Source organism: Pholcus phalangioides, unplaced genomic scaffold (assembly GCF_987345545.1).
Source record: "Pholcus phalangioides strain wild (caught in Gottingen) unplaced genomic scaffold, Ppha-v1.0 ptg000015l_1, whole genome shotgun sequence".
NCBI lineage: Eukaryota > Metazoa > Arthropoda > Arachnida > Araneae > Pholcidae > Pholcus > Pholcus phalangioides.
In genome coordinates, this window is record NW_028301608.1 from 59,271,441 (window position 1) to 59,287,595 (window position 16,155).

The following is a 16,155-nucleotide window of genomic DNA, read 5'->3' on the forward strand; positions in this document are numbered from 1 at the left end:
TAAAGGGAGCGGGTTGTACGTGTTTATCTCTGATGACGTGGGAGATGATGATGGTTACTCTGAGACGCGTTTACGGGGTGCAGTGGGTTATAGTCCAGGCGTAAAATTTGAGGGAGCACCACGGTCATTTTCTGCACACGAGGGCTAATTAGACCCCGGGACCTACAATTTATTGCCGATTCCGAACGGCACAGGCGTGTTTTTTATGCTCATCGAGGGGTTGGTGCGCTAACCCCTCGATGGGGAACCGACTCCCTAAAGTAGCATTTTTTTCCTGCGGTCATGTCGCCGTTTTTGTTTTACCCCGGTGTTAGGAAATTTTTCTGACAAGGACGAACCGGGTATCGAACTCGCGACACCTCTAAACATCCTTTGGTATTAGTAATGCTTGTTACGCATTCAAATAGTGCTGCCATTAGTCTTCCGGGTTTGAACAACTCGACAAGCTATTTGGGTCGTTTCGTATTGTGCCTGAATTTTGAATGTTGTAGGCATGACTGCTGTTTCTGTGAAGAGACTTTTCCAATAAGAGATAGGCTTGCATTTGCACCTTAAAGTTATTATTATCCAAAACGAAAAATCACATGTAACCAACTTCAGTTGACCACCGTTGTGCCGCCAAAGGGGGTTCGAACCTGGATGATCATGACCCGCACATCGGTTGTTTTTTCTGTGGGGGGGGGGGGGGAGACCTGTAAAAAGTCATGGCCTCGGGGCTCAGCTGCAAGATATGGAGACCATGGCTGTGGATTAGGGCCAGGAATTTTGACTTTTATTCACGATAAATGTACATAATTATGATATTCATACATTTTAATGTAAGAGGTCAGTTCAAGGATCAGAAAACTGACCCCAAATACAGGTAAATTGACATACAGAGGAACATTTTCGGACCACGAATGCGCTTGGAAAAGTTGTCGAAAATGCAGTGAGTGAATCTCGTTTGTAACGTTTTTACAAAAAAACCGTGTGAAAGAACGTTGTAAACAGGAAAACGTTTCAAAAGGGGTAATTGATGAGTTTTAGTAAGAGTTTTGGATATAAATTCTACAGAGTGGGCAAAAAGTCCGTAGAAACTTTAAACATTCATAAAAACCGGAAAAATAACCGAAATAAAAACTGTTTGCGGGGGAATTTTTTTAAGACAGGAAAAAAACCCCCACGACAACAGCTGATAGATGGTGCTGACGTACACAAGTCCAAGAAAAGATACGCAAATAACGGACAGAATGCCTCCAAATCGTTGATATTACAGCAGCATGTGTTCCACATAACCAACCACCACAGGGGGATAACACATTGCAGGCGAGTCACAAATCCAGCAACGGCAGAGTGCAGCTGTTCCACGTACACGGTGAACTGCTGGTGGATTAGGAGCGCAAGTTCTTATAACCGTCTCATTTGCATATTTCCACCGAAGTTGCTCGTACCAGCGCCACCTATCAGTAGTTTTTTGAGGTTTTTTTTCCTGTCTTAAAAAATTTTCCGTGACCTAGCGATGTTGGCCCTGCAAACCGTTTTTTACTTCGGTTATTTTTCCGGTTTTTAAGAATTTTTAAAGTTTCTACGGACTTTTTGCCCACCCTATAGTAGAAAGGGAAATTATTATTTTGCCGTAAAAGAGGGGTGTTACTGTTATTTTGTACACTCGTGTGCAAAATAAAGAGAATTTGCAAATTATGGAAATGGTGGTCAATATTGAGGAAAAGGGAGCGGGCTGTGTGTGTGGCATGGCTGACATTCATTTGCTTTCAAATTAAATGGATACATAGGCGTAAAGTTATTGGAAATACGTATTTGGAGGGCTCAAAAATATCAGGGGTGGGGGGCGACGGCGGCACAAACCCATTATTTATAGGTAGGTATAAAGTTTTTATAAATAGAAAAAAAAGTTGGCAAAAAATTAAAACCTGGCCCATGGGCCGGTTTGATCCTATGAGAATGAATTAGTGAAACGATACTCACACCCACACGTCACTGGGAGAACTAAATCACTAATGCATTCATCCAGGGAGTCGTAACAAGAAATTTGTTTCGGAGGATCGACCAAAGAGACAGAGCAATAGATTTGAGCATGTTATTCCCTATACAGGGTGACTCAAATTTTTTTTCCCGCAGGACCAACTCTGTAACCACTGACTTTAAAAGTATACTTCCAATTACAAAGAGTTTTCAAATAACACCGTTTCTTCCAGTGCAGTTTTTTTACGGATACACGTAAACAAGTAAAACATCAACTTTTTATACAAAAAAAAACCCAATAACAAAGTTGTTGCCCTGTCTCTTCTGAGACCAAAACAAAAAATCATGTTTCCAAGTGCAGTATTCGCTGAAATATTTAGAGAGAATAAGGAGAGATATAAAAAGGAGAAAAATTGGGGGAGGGGAAGCATAAACTTATGAAAAGCACTCTTATTTTATGCTGTTCTTCCTCCCCCGTGGTCTCAGGAGAGACAAGGCAACAACTTTCTCATTGTATTTTTTATCATACGGGGACTGTATAAAAAGTCAATGTTTTTTTGTTTTTTTTTACGTGTACGATCCCTCAAAAAAAATTGCATTTGAAGAAAACGAATGTTACTCTCGAAAACTTTCTGTTATTGGAAGTATATTTTCAAAGTCAGCTGTGTGTTACAGAGGTCGTTCTATGGACAAACAATTTGAATCACCCTGTATATATCAGCCTTTCCCCCAATATTTCGAGGGTGAAGACGAGACTCCCTGGTCCCCACCTATCGCTACGGCCTAGCATTCACACGATTACGAGAATTTATTTACTGCACGTAATTTTCTGTTCGCGCAGGTACACAACTGGGGGGGGGGGGTGCTGGCGGATCTTGTGCCCCGGACTAGAGCAGGCTCAAATTTCACTCTTTAACCTCTCCTTCAACATTACGAGGGAGCGCCAAAATGCGTGCTTGCCCCGGCTGACCGAGCATCTAGTTGCGGCCCTGCAGGTACGCAATTCTTTACCGAATAAGGACACGTCATACTAATAACACAAGAAATATCCCATTACCGGAGCAGAATACAGTCAGGAATGTTTGGAGTCCACAGCTGGGTCGAAAACCTTTGCGAGCCCGCGGCCCGGTTTCATTCATTTTTGTGAGTTGAAAGCCCAGTCAAACACACGGCCAACAGAAAAATGAATGAGGAAAAAGGAAACGGCTAATCACTCGCCGCCCGGTATGAATGATGTCGCGGCCCGGCGGTTGAGAAACACTGCTTTAAACAGCTTTGATGGAGCCGCCCGCATACGGCCCGAGGGTTTCAGGTGTGCCGCATGATAATGAGATCCTATGATTTCCTAGGGTATGCGTTTTATATCGGTTCACCTTCCAGCCAGTTTTAGTTAAAAGTTGGGGCTCCATTGAAAGGCGGGCATCCCTTTTAGCGTCAAATGTGTGTGGTCGAAAACTTGATTCAACATTCTTCCTATTATAAATTATCGAGAACTTACGCAAAACTTCAAGGTCTGTCATTCTGTATCTTGGAAAAGGAAATGGGGAAAGAGAGAGAGAGAGAGCTCTCTCTTCAATACGCTCCAATACAATGACACTATCTGAAACTGTCCCTCGATCACTTCCCCTGGAAAATAGGGCCACTATCGGATTGGTCTGATGATACAAAGACGAGCTATAGCCGTTGGACAAAGATCCTCCCCCCCCCCCCACCCCTATGAGTTTGTTTCCTTTGAGCAACTGACGGCTATTTCTTCCTTCAGAAAGCCTGGAGGTGGCGAAATCACATACGATAGAGAACAGACAGTCCCGCTCGTTTTTTTTTTTTATTTTGCGCTTGGTTGGTACAAACACTGTCGGAAATTGGTCGTTGTAAAATACTGTAAATACACTGAATGTTGTGCATCGAAGAAGGCGTTTCTTTCTGAAGTACTCTCTATATTTGGTAAGTTTTCATTATTTATTGTGAAAATTTTTCATAAATTTTGTGGGGCCCCACCCCCCCCCCCCTAAAGATATATATATATATATATATATCTTAATGGCAGAGGATACGTATACGGAACTGGACGTTTATTCCGTGCACTTGCAGTGACGTCACGCATCTTGCCGAATCGATTAGACAGCAGTGGTTCTCAACCTTTGGAAGCCCGCGGCCCGGTTTATTTATTTTTTGTGAGAGGAAGGCTAAGTCATACGCACGACTAATGGGAAATAAATTGTTAAAAATGGAAAAGGGAACAACTCACGGCCCGGAGTGAATACTGGTTTAGAGCAGTGGTTCTCAACGTGGTGCCATATGGTCCCCTTGCGGTCCTGGGATATTCTGGGGGGGGGGGGGGTCACGGGTGAAAATCAGATGAAAGGGGAGACACGATAGGTGGTGAAGCGAGGGGGTGCACAGAGAGATGTTAAGAAGTAAAGTTTTCAAGCGAAAAATGTTGGGAAAAAATGTGCCTATATACTTTCAGAGCTGTTTGTGGAGCAGGGACCATCTAAATCCATGTGGTATGGCTGGGGCCGGGGGGTGCCCTGCGCGTACATTGGAGCCCTTCATAATGACATCTATTACTGCGATTTTTGATTGTAAATATGTAAGAGCTGTTGCGGTTACTTCCAGCTAAGTAGCATGAGTGACTAAGTAACATGGGTAGCAAAGTGATGCCCGGGACTCATGATTGTGAGACGGTCATGTATGGAACCCCAAAAATAGGAAGCTCACTGAACTCTAGCCCAAGATAAGTGCAGACCCATAGTCATGCGTCGGGAGAAGCGATTTATAATGTAGGTTCGTTGGATTACCCGGTATTTAACACAGACCTATGATTCCCATGTAATGCGTCTCTTGAGAGGGATGGCAATCCCCCTCCCCGGATTTTCCCCGGATAAAATTTTTTGTACATTATATATAAATTTAGTTCCACTAAATTCAATTCAGTAAGCAAAAAGGGGTCTCGTTCCTTCTTGAGGGTCGGAGGCCCTTAATTCAGACGAGGGAGGCTGTGGCCATGAAAATATAGTTCAAAGGGGGCCACGGCCAAAAAAAACGGTTGAGAAACGCTGCTTTAGCGTATAGTTTGCCAAACTTATGGTTACATCGCCCCCCCCTTCTTCAGAAAACTTTTCTTCTCATCACCCCCTTCCCCCCTTCCCAATTCAAGTCAACCCATAGGATCCTACATTAAATCCAAAGCTTCAAATCATTGAATATTTGTACCGTTGTAGGCTCTCTGTGGCGAGACTTTTTAACGGGGAGATCGACTCACATTGGCACCTCCAAGTTTGGAACCACAGAAAACCAACTTCAGCCGACCACCAGTGTGGCATTGGTGGGGTTCGAACCCGGATCCTCACGATGCAAGTCCATTATTACGACCAGTTGACCACTACAGCAGCAAAGTGTCGTTTCCTCCACCTAGAATCGAACCCAGGACCTATTTCATACCGGGCAAACGTACTGACCGTTGTACCACAGAAAGACGGTTGAAGCACCCCCTTAAATTAGAAAAAGTGTAAAGGAGCCCGCTATTAAATCCGCTTCTTTGCCGCTATGTGTGTTTTGAGTGTTTATGTGGCCCCTATAAACGCAGGCATCTTCAACCAGTTATTCGGGAGCACCACGGTGCTCTCTGAAGCACCTAGAGGGCTTGATGCTCATGTTCGATCTTGTGCTCGCGAGCACTGATCAGCGTTCCAATTAAACACCTTGTACAAATTGCATTCAAGGATTAAAATCATCCTATGATTTCATGCATTTTTATGCCAAACTTGCTATAAAGGGTGCTCTTCTTTTGATGATGGGTACAGGCAGTGCTCGGGATTAGCAAAATTTTGAGGACCTCTGGCATTTATGTAGTGCCATCGTGCTTGTCATGTTCTTGCTGGTGCTGCCATCTGTTTTCCCCCATCTTTCGAAGTGAGGATGGTAGATGTTTGAAATTTCACGGGATGGCCAGTATCGTGTTGCTGTTCTGCCTGCTCTCTGCGGAGAGATTTTTTTTCAATAGGAGACCGGCCCGCGGAAAATCTAACTTCACCCGACCACCACTATGTGTCAGAAGCGGGGTTCGAACCTGGATCCTTTCGATGGAAGTGCAGCACGATGCACACACGACCCCACAGCGGGCAATGTTAACTCACTGCTAGTAAAATATAAATACGTATGTACAGGGCCGTAGCTAGCCATTCCTGTGCCCTGTGAGAGAATTTGAATTTAGCCCCCCCTTCCTGTGCGGGTGCACCTGTTGCACCTGTCTAGTTACGGCCCTGCGTATGTAATTCCTACTGTATGAATATAAAAATGCACATTTAAACATTCCTCTCATGAAAATGTGGTCAAGTGACTTTTTTGGTGGGTATTGCCAACACGGGGGGGGGGGGGGAAGGGGGGTTGTTAGGTATTTCATGTGTAGCCCTGAACGAGGCCTCTTCTTTAGGGATAAAAGTAAAACCATCCAGCAAAAAACGGGTCGCTCCGTCTCTCTCTCTCTCTCTCTCTTGGCTATGGGGGGGGGGGCTATTTACGCCTGGGACGGCAAGTTCAGAAAGGCGGAAAATTTTAGGGAGGCCAAGAAAATTAATGGAATGAGAGAAGGGCGGCAAAATTTGTATTACCCTAAATAAATCCGCCTTTGCGAGATAGTAAGGAACTAAGTCAGTGAGTGACCTAGAGAATTTCCAAGCATGCGAATGACCAAAGAGCGATCTAGAGTGCGTGCAAGCATATGAATTACCAAAAGAATGACCTAAAGCATGTGTAAACGTGTAAATGATTAAAAGTGACCAAGAGCGTGTGAGTGACTAAAACTGCGCAAGCACGTGAGTGTCTAAAACTGCGCAAGCACGTGAGTGACTAAAACTGCGCAAGCATGTGAGTGACCAAAACAGTTTTCAAGCATGTGATCGAAACAGTGTAACAGTGTGAAAGCATGTGCGACCAAAACAGTGTGCAAGCAAGTGAGTGATCAAAACATGTGCAAGTATGACTGAAAGAGCGATTCATAGAGTGTGTGAGCATGCGAGTGACCGAAGTCAAGAAAATTGACTAGAATGGGAGTATGGGTGCCAAAATTCACGTAGCCCACGGGCGTCAAAACCAATAAATGCGCCTGTGATTGTCAGCATTGTCAAAATTTCAAATTAGCAATCACTTGTATATTTTGATGAATTTTAAGTTCACACACCCTCAAATTTTGATTTTTTCCGCCTGTTGGTCACACAAATTCTGCCGCTCTTCTCTCATTCAAGTCTAATTCCCTCGACAACTTATATATTCCTCAAATTTGCCGCCCTAGGCTATAACGCGTTTATCCAACTAAAAAAAGAGGGGGGGGGGATATCTTTTTGACTTAGCCCTCTTCCCTATAAATATTCCTCTAGTTCACTTTATTGGTCACTCACTGAGCTGGTTCATTCATTTTTGGTCATTTACATGCTTATGTACACTATTTTGATCACTCGCTTGCCCACGCTAAAGGTCAATCTTTAGGTTACTCACGTGCTTGCAAACTCATTAGGTCACTCTCTGACCTCCAAGGAGAGGCAACATCAGGGGCGGAATAATGATGTATAAGGCGGGGGCGGCAATATCATGTCATGTTTGCCGTCGCCTCTCAAAAATCCTGGCTACGGTCTCGGCTCAAGGTCACTCAGGTGCTTGCAAACTCTCTACGTCACTCGTTTGGTCATTCTCTGGGCATTGGCAATACCAGCCATAATAGACTATAGCTATAGCTGCTGTTGGCATAGGTTGATTTATGGTTTTATGGCATGTCGGCCATAAAAATTTTGCCGCTCTTCCCACCTTTCTTCTACTAATTTCCTGGATCACTCATTCCATAAATTTTCAGAATTTCCGATTTTGCCACCTTGGAGTAGAGCATACATGCTCAAAGCATAGCCCACGGGCCAAATTTGGCTTCGGAATCATCTGTGATGGCCAGCGACCTCAAATCTAATTTTTTAATAACAAAGCGGAACATTTGCAGATCACTTAAGTGACTTTCGGTGCAGTTCACCATAGCGTAAGTGGTCTGCGGTGCTGTTCCACATCCGTCAAGTGGCCCGCGGTATATTTACAGATCACTCAACGGACCTATGGTATATTTGGAGATCGCTTAAGTGACCAGCAACATATTTACAGATCATTTGAGCAACCTGCGACACAGTTACAGATCACTCAAGGGGCCCGCAGCACATTTGCAGATCACAGACTTGCAGCGCTACGCTGTTCCAGATCCCTTGAGTTTCAAAACGATACATTTTCAAACCAGTGAAGTGACCCGCATTCTTCCAAAGGTTGAACACTCTTAGGCTATAAACTGTCAAGCCGCCTAGATAGGCCAAAAGACTATCTATGTAGGCTTTGCTACTGCTGCTACTTACCCTGAAATTTTTTTTGGGAGTGGTGGCGTTAGCCCCTCCCTGACCTAAGCCAACAAGTCATCATAAAATTATATTATTGCCTGTATTCTCGTACGGTTGGGAGCTTTGGTTGGGAGTGTTCAGCCAGCACCCCCTACAGGTCTATGTCTAGGAGGTGCTGATTCAACTGGATTCCAGATGAGGTCATGCTGTCTGAGCCACTTTTTTTCTTTTCTTGGCAGAATAGAAGATTATCTGATTAGAGAATTTCCCAAGAACATGCCACACAGTACTACAAACTGGTTTTCGGCACTTCTGTAGTATTTATTCTGCAATTTTATACAAATAAAGTAAAAGTATACAACTTTTTTCTCTCTTGCTTTTCGGTGGATTTCTTTTCCTTTGTTTGAAATCAATGGAAACTAAAGCAAAAGGAGGGAAATGAGTTCGTATATTGTACAAGAAAAGTGTGTACTTTGTACTCATCCCTTGTAGTACTGGCGCCAATACGAAGAACACACAATCGAGAGGGAGGTTTTTCTCGGAATGAGAGGGGGGGGGGGGGAGTACAAGAGAGATGGGGATTAGGTTTTTTTTCTTTCTGGGAAAAGGATTTAAAATAAATGGTGTGAGAGAAGATTTTAGAGCTGTTTAAATGCTATTCTTTTCGTTTATAACTAGATGTGGTTGCCCGATGTCTTGACAAAAGCAGGTGGGTTTATGGTTATGCCGCTACACAATAGGCTAGACAAATTTTACCGCCCTTCCATTAGTCACATTTTACCAAAGCCGCTTTGCATTTTACCGAGGATGATGTCACTTTCAGCCTACTTGGCCCCCCCACCCTTATAAATACGCTTATTTTCTCTGTCTTATGGTGGTTAAAATGCAGAACACACGGTCCAACTTAGCATCGCCGACAAAAAAAATAGCGCAAACGAAAAATAAAAAAATTCAGAAGTAAACAAATACATATATAAATAGGTACTAAAATTAATTATCAATTAATCATTAATTAAGAATTAATCACCTTCTTTTCTTATTTCTCCTCTTAAGATGTTCTTTGCCTCTTTTGCCTTTTTCAGTAGCTCAATACGAATCGTTCCTAGATATAATGTACATCCTTCAGTTACAAGACCAGGAATTAGAGCTTTTCGTTGGTTTCGTTTCTTTCCACTTAGGGGGTAAACTGCTAACTTAAGGGCTGCTCGTATGAAATGAGCATATGACGAAAGAACAGACAAGACCGTGCATGTTGGTGTTTTGTGTAGTTTCGACCAAGTTGGGATGTAGGAAAAACTCAAAAACACGTCGGACGTGTAGTCGGGTCCTAAAGTTTAATGAAAAAAATTAAATTTAACAATTCCTCCTAAACAAGCGATCCATCTGAATGGGCCTTCTTCCATTGACCGCTTCTAGCATGTTGTCACATGCTTTAAATCATAACAATTCAGTCCCATCATCATCTGCAGTCGGCATCAGATCAGCGATGAATTAAATTCAAATTAAAATTCAATCTAATTAAAAAACTTAATATCAAAAACTTATAATTGTACCTACTCAAAACGCGCCGCCCCCCAGGGCCAATGAAATAGCTACTAACGTTTTGTCAATTATATATAAAAATTAAAAATTCCTGACAGAAAGGCTAAAAGGTTACAAAAATTAACAGTTAATAATTGAAAAATTATCCAGCCCTTAGTGCCTTCATAAAGATCTCCTGGGCAAAGTCGTTAAGAAGTGTGTGTGTGTGTTCCATAAAAATTCTAACTCTTTCAGCACTAGAATTAACCCTTCTAATCTCAATGATGCTGGTCATCAGAAACATTTCTTTAATTGGAATCTCAGTTAAGGGTCATCATTAATTTCCGACATTTTTTCTATGACATTTTCATTAATTTCCGACATTTTTTCTGACATTTTCATTAATTTCCGACATTTTTTCTATGACATTTTCATTAATTTCCGACATTTTTTCTATGACATTTTCATTAATTTCCGACATTTTTTCTATGACATTTTCATTAATTTCTTTTTCTATGACATTTTCATTAATTTCCGACATTTTTTCTATGACATTTTCATTAATTTCTTTTTCTATGACATTTTCATTAATTTCCGACATTTTTTCTATGACATTTTCATTAATTTCCGACATTTTTTCTATGACATTTTCATTAATTTCCGACATTTTTTCTATGACATTTTCATTAATTTCCGACATTTTACTTTTAAGGGTTGAGACCCCCTCGGCTCCTACCCCCCCTCACCTTGATCTAAGTTATTGGGCTCGGTTCTCTTAGGTCCCTCAGAGGCACTTAACCTCTTTGGGATATCCCTCCTTTTCCTAAATCTGCTATTTTTAAAAAAAAAACCGATATATATCCTCAATCTTTCCATTTAAATCCATTTTGACATTGTCCAGAGCCAGGAGGTCCTCTGCAAGCTAGCTCTTCTCTCCCCTCCTACCCACTCTCTGGTAGTTTTCTCTAGAAGCTCTATTACTTCACTTCTTGTCCCAGGGTCCTAGGGTACCCTAAAAAATTTGTTGTGTTGGGTCCTCCGCAATTTATACAATTTGGGAGGGGTGGGGGTCTTTTCCCTTCTGGAAGAATTGATTTGCTGTGTGAAACCGTGCGTGACACCGAAAGACTTGAGGTGGCCTCTACCCCTGTAGAGTTCTACTTCAATTCTGAGATAATTTAAACTTTGTAAATCATATATTTCTTTTTGGGAGATCGCGGCAGTTCCTTCAGCCGTAACGGAACAGGGGTTTTTACCCTTCTCTCCATCAGCGCTTGCTCTCAAACTGTGCATCTGTGACACTTTAAACCTCATACCCCAAATCCACAAGAGCATCTTTCAGCTCATCATTTTTTTGTATTTATATCAATTTTTTCACTACCACACTTTCATATTCCTATCAGTTTTTGAGGGGTAGGTGCTAAATTTTGATCCCTTTAGCAGAAGAAGATTTTTAACTGCCACGTAATCATTCTTGCTTCGACAAGTTAATACCTTGCCCTACTGCTCTTGCGTCGAAACTATCTTTCACTATATATAAACTTCAATTCTCTAGTTAATTCACTCCAGTTTCCATACTCTGTCAACAGGGGGGGGGGGGGGGGGGGTGTTTCCCTTTCTTATTCAAAATTGCATCCTCGTTCATCCCTGCTTCATTTACTGCTTTAGTAGGGTCTAATTTTTCTTGGACACCCAAGAAAATGTGTATTTCATCAACACACTCAATTCTATACGACTGTACATCATCATTAGTCACTAGCACTACTGGCATTTCGTCCTGGTCCCTGTCTACCAACACTTTCTATATTATTACAGGGCCTTATTCTAATTGGATCCGTCTCCACCTCCTGTCATCTCATAAAAGAGTCCGCCACATTAAAGAACAGGCTCTTTAGACCAAAATTTAAATCGCCCCTCAATTTCAGTCTGTCATCATCAGTTTTGGCTCCCCTAAATTCAGCAATTACAGTATACACATCAAAAATCCTCTTGTCCCACATACATACTTTACTTAATTTTGAATATCGTCTCAAATTTTTTTTTCTATATCATAACCACTCACTAATTCATCAAACAATTTAATTCCTAATTTCTCCCATTTTTTGTAGTTATCTTAGTCAGATATGATTTAGACTCGATTTAGACTCGGGAAGTTCCCCCAAACATTTTTTTTGGTACACTCCCATATCTTTGGGTTCCTCTCAATATGCAACACTTTATGATAAAAAACATGTCTCCTGAGCCTTAACACTCCTAGGAGTGTACACCGCCCACTTTTCCTCATCTAGAATTGGGTTCCTAATATTATCTGTTTTTTACCCTCAGCATTACTTTCATTATAAAAATCAACATTAAAACTAACGCTCGTCGTCATCAGATAAGACACCGAAAAACGGATGATGAAAATGGGACTTACCCCCTATCCTGAATGTCCATCCAAGTCACCGTCATCCGCTAGGCATCCATCCATTCGTATATCCTCCGAGAAGGCAGCCACGTGAACGAGTCTTAGCAGAAACAATGCGATATGTGATATTTGGATACAACAGTGCAGCAGGCAAGCCCATAAGAGTCCGCCCCAGGGCCGGACTTACCGCAATTCTTCTAAAAGAAACCCTTTTCTTTCTCAGCAGATGTTTTGGAAATTTTCGATTAAAATTTAATTTTTCCCCCCATTAAACTATTATTGATTGTGAAAGGAGGCTTTCGGTTTGAAGCCCTATAATATCATTTTTAGTGTTATTAGGCATGGCATTAGCTTATTTCAAAGAGGAAAAGAGTATGCAGAGGTGGTCACATTTTTTTACCCCTGAAAAAGTCCGCCTTTCTTTCTGCCATTAAAGAAATACCAGGGCTACATTAACCAAGAAAAAAAAAAACATGCTTAGGGCATCAAACGAAAAGGGACACCTTAAAACAAATCTTGCAATTTTTTCTCGCACGAGATGAATGTTTATAGTTTCATCCCGCGGTGCTTCCATTAGCCATAGTAGCCTGTGGCATGGATATCTCTAGATGACGACTGTCCCGGAGCGAGGCAACTTCGACTGTCCTTCGGAGTGTTAATTGCATGCCTTCCTGGGAACCTCTGAACTGTCATGATGTTTCCCTGGGAGCACTTGAGCATTTCTTCGAAATTCCGGAAGACGGATATACAATCTATGAATTCTAAATTTTGACAATTTTTACTACCGAACTTCCGAAAAAAAAAAGGTAAGACGTCTCTCTCTGATTTTTTTTCCTCAATCTAATTACCCATTTAGTACAGCACCGACATTAGAGATATTCTGTTTCATGAACAGAGAGTTCATGCATTAGAACATTTAAGAGCACTAAGGTCCGAAAATTTAGGATGTAGGCTACGTTGCTTGCAGCACGGGCAGTTCATTCTCTCATAAGAAAGTGTGTTTGACAACTATGTATTAAATAAATTATATCTGAGGTTTAGGCTGATTGCACCTAGTGTTGCTAATACTCGACAACCTATACCAGGGCGTCTTTTTGAATTTGAATATTCAAATATTGAAATTACAATCTTGGATTTTATTTGCGGCAAGAAACTCTTTGTTTTGAACAAGTAATAACATTGGAGAGCTCATACATAGTGAATCCCACTAATAGAGTTTTCTAAAAACTTCAAAAACTCGTCATAAATAGCGTCGTAGGCGGGAAAACGCTTTAAACGGGAAGTTTCGATAGATGTTAGTAAAAGTTAGAATTACGAAAATAAGCTGTACTAAGCGAGAAAACTTTCTAAGTGGGAACGTTATAAGCGGAATATACTGTAGTAATTTTAAATTAATCTACATTTTCAAATGCAGTTCTAACGTGTTTCAGAATGTTTTTTATTTTTGGGAATCCCAGTATTTGATTCCTTTGCTTCTATTATTTACATTAATTAAACAAAAACAGCAATAAAAGATTCGAAAAATGATCAAAGTTATCGAATTGTAACAGATATTTGATAAAGATGATGAAACACTATAAAAGTATGTCAGAAATGTATGTCTGTTCAATATGATTCGAGCCACCATGAAGTTAAAGCAGGTGTGGAAAACGCCAATTACTATTAACCATTTATAAATGTTATCATTATTAATTTAAATGCAACTCCATCTCAATACATCGTATTTGATTCGATCTCAACTATCAACGCGTTCCTGAAATAATGAAAAAATGAGTGTAATTTAAAATGAGTTCTTTTTTTCTGAATAATTTTTTCCCTTCAAGATTTATGTTCGGAAGTCGAAAAACTTATAAGCTGGAGAGCGACTGCATAAAATTTTTTTGGAGGGGGCTGCAAAAATTTTTTTGCACCGGACCGCGAAATTCCAAAGCCCGGGACATGGTCCGCACCCTCGGTATCGACGATAATCTGCTCTTGTCGTTGTCGAAGTTCACCGAAAAGAATATCCATAAAGCCCTGGTAGCAATTGACTCTCAACGAACCAACGCACAACCTAGCTAAGTCCAACAAGTTGATCCTAATCCTTCAGTTAATGAACTTTTGTAATTCATACTCACATCCACCTTATTGCAATAGGGTTCTGTTTTCAGTTTCATGATTTCCTTATTCTAGAAATTCCCCCTGACATAACCATTGCTCGCAGAAAGGGATATACACTACACGCAATAATAGCTAGTAAATTTTTAATTTATGGGGAAAATATCAATATTTTTTAAAATTAATTTGATGTACTTAAGATTTGCACAAATATTAGGCCGACCACCTAAGCATTATATGGCCGAACCGAACATTCGGCAGGAGGTCCGAATACTGAATAGCAGCCGAATATTCGTCCCATCTCTAATTCCTAGGAAATGCTACTGATCACCCTGTAGCCTGGAAATAGGATAATGGTGCCGTGAGATAGCCTGCATTCAAACTCGGTTATAACGACATTCAGGAGACTTGCATCTGTCGTTATAACAGAGGTGTCGGAAAAACCGAGCGCATATTTGTGAATCCCACTGGACAAAAATGAAATTGCCCCCGACATGAAAACATACGATTTCGAACTAGTTTGACCTTCTGAACACGAATATCGCCATGAAAAAGTTTTACTGGCTCTTGTTTATGAGATATTACCCTGTTAAAAGCTAAAAAGTGCTTTACGAGCGTTATTATATGGTGAAAAGGTTATCGGGAAAACGGTCAATCTGTCGATGCTGGCTGACTACTGTTGGACGATTGTGAGAGACGATCCTTAAGTCCAGTACAAGAGCAATGCAAAACGAAGGCAATTGTCCTATAATATCATTTTGATCATTTGTCTCACGACGGTCATTTTCTGCACTCGAGGGCTTTTCAGACCGGGGCGTACAATTTATTGCCGATTCCGAATGGCAGTCTTTATACTCACCGAGATGTTGGTGCGCTAAACCTTTGGTGTGGGACTCCCTGCGGTCGCAATCTTTTTCTGTGGTCATGTCGTCGTTTCTGTTGTGTCCCCGGTCCCCGCGTCAGGACAGTTTCTGACGAGGACGAACCGAGTATAACGACACCTCTGAGAACATCCTTTGGTACTTCAGACGAGTATCTTATCGACCTGGGCTATCGCGCCCCCTTGTGCTATAATACATTTGCGTTTCTATGTATTAGTGTTGTACATTTATGTATTGTGCTATTATTAATATTGTGCTTCTATATACTGTAATTGTGAGTTTCTATATTGGGGAAAGGGGCCATTCAAGTATTACGTCATCATCGAGGGGGGGGGGTTTCGGATTTGCTGACTTTTGATGACAGAGGGGGGTTAGAAGGTTGCTTACGTCATCAATCACCCCTTTGTGAAGATATGAAATATTCTAAGCTGCTGACGAAATTTTGCTGACAGGGGGGTCAGTGTTTTGTTGACTTTTGCTGGAAAGGGCGGGGGGTGAGGGGGTCAAAAATGGCTGAAAATCTGCTTGCGTAATACTTAAATGGCCCCAAAGTGGAGCAAAATCGGGTGCGAGTCCACATTATCCTTAAATACGAAAAGAAAGTTAAACAAAACTTTGCCATACAGCTTCAACACGCGGGGCCCGGTGCGAAAATAATTTCGGGGGTGGGGGGGGGGATCGGGATCATCCCGATTTTATATATTTTGAGGGGGAAGGGAATCGGGAATGAAAATCCAGAATTAATGAGAAAAAAAATGCTTTTTATTTTTTCTATATTGACATTATGCGCTTTCTTCTTATTGCTGCTGCTTTCATATTTTCATTATCAATGTTGAAAATATTTATCTAAGCTCTCTTATGTTACAGCACAAGCTCATTAGGGAGAAGGAACAAGCACCATAGACGCTTTCCCGATTTTTGT